Source organism: Sapajus apella, unplaced genomic scaffold (genome assembly GCF_009761245.1).
Source record: "Sapajus apella isolate SASKATOON/1434 unplaced genomic scaffold, GSC_monkey_1.0 scaffold144, whole genome shotgun sequence".
In the NCBI taxonomy this organism is placed as follows: Eukaryota; Metazoa; Chordata; class Mammalia; order Primates; family Cebidae; genus Sapajus; species Sapajus apella.
The window spans coordinates 2,476,612-2,478,374 of NW_022437084.1; positions in this window are offsets into that span (position 1 = coordinate 2,476,612).

Consider the following 1,763-nt stretch of genomic DNA (forward strand, 5'->3'; position numbering starts at 1 on the left):
TGGGAGGACTGCTTGAGCCCAGGAGCTTGAGACCAGTCTGGGCAACATAGCGAGACTCCCACCTCTACACAAATTACACTAATTAGCTAGTCATGGTGGCATGCACCTGTGGTCCCAGCTACTCAGGAGGCTGAGGTGGGAGGATCTCTTGAGCCCAGGAGTTTGAGGCTGCAGTGAGCCGTATTCACACCACTGCACTTCAGCCCAAGTGACAAAGCAAGACCCTGTGTCAAAAAAAAGCCAGGCACTGTGGCTCACACCTGTAATCCCAGCACTTTGGGAGACCAAGGCATGCGGATCACAAGGTCAGGAGTTCAAGACCAGCTTGACAAACATGGAGAAACCCCGCCTCTACTAAAAATACAACATTAGCTGGGAGTGGTGGTGCACGCCTGTAATCCCAGCTACTCAGGAGGCTGAGGCAGGAGAACTGATTGACCCCGGGAGGGGGAGGTTGCAGTGAGCCGAGATCGCTCCATTGCACTCCAGCCTGGGTGACAGAGCAAGACTCAGTCTCAAAAAAAAAGAATGTGCCGGGCACGGTGGCTCAAGCCTGTAATCCCAGCACTTTGGGAGGCCGAGGCGGGTGGATCACGAGGTCAAGAGATCGAGACCATCCTGGTCAACATGGTGAAACCCCGTCTCTACTAAAAATACAAAAAATTAGCTGGGCATGGTGGTGCGTGCCTGTAATCCCAGCTACTCAGGAGGCTGAGGCAGGAGAATTGCCTGAACCCAGGAGGCGGAGGTTGCGGTGAGCCAAGGTTGCGCCATTACACTCCAGCCTGGGTAACATGAGTGAAACTCCGTCTCAAAAAAAAAAAAAAAAGAATGTGATGTTGTGTGTTGTTAACTGGCGGACCAATACTGAAAGGGTCTTGGTCCTACATATAAGATACGTCTGTTTAAATGTTCTTGGTTAAAATAAGATGTTTAAAGTGTTCAGGTGGTCATTAGTGCTATTTGCCATGTATTTCTAGCTCCCCACTTGAGCAGCATTTTGACTCCATTTGGCTGAGTGGGGCCATGTGATTAATTTTGGCCAGTAAGATGTGAAGCCATGTGATTAATTCTGACCAAGGAGACATGAGCAGAAGTGACACATGTAAATTCAGGCTAGATCACTTAATTGCTAGTGAGAGACCAGACCTCTGTGTGCCTTTACTATGTCAACTGAAAACCTTCATGATCTTGCTGCACGGAATTCAAGCTGACACTCAATACAGCAGGAGTCAGAAAACCCACCTTTGCTGTTTAAAGCCACTGCAATTTTGGGGTTTGTTATTACATCATAATCCACCCTTTCTTGATATACACTTTTTTCCCCCCAAATAATCCCAGTTTAACCAACATTTCTTTTTTTTTTTAATCACAAAGATAGGGTTTCACCATATCGGTCAGGCTGGTCTCAAACACCGAACCCCAGGTGATCCGCCCACCTTGGCCTCCCAAAGTGCTGGGATTACAGGCATGAGCCACCGCACCCGGCCCTCAACCAACAACTCTTAAACCAATCAACTGCCAGTTTCAGTTTCCTAGACATACTGGCAGTACATATAGGCTGGATGACATAGGCAAAGACGTAACAACATGGACAAATAAAATGTTTTATACTGGCCGGGTGCGGTGGCTCATGCCTATAATCTTAGCACTTTGGGAGACTGAGGCAGGCGGATCACCTGTGGTCAGGAGTTCAAGAGCGGCCTAGCCAAAATGGTGACACCCCGTCTCTACTAAAAATGCAGAAATTAGCCAGCATTGAT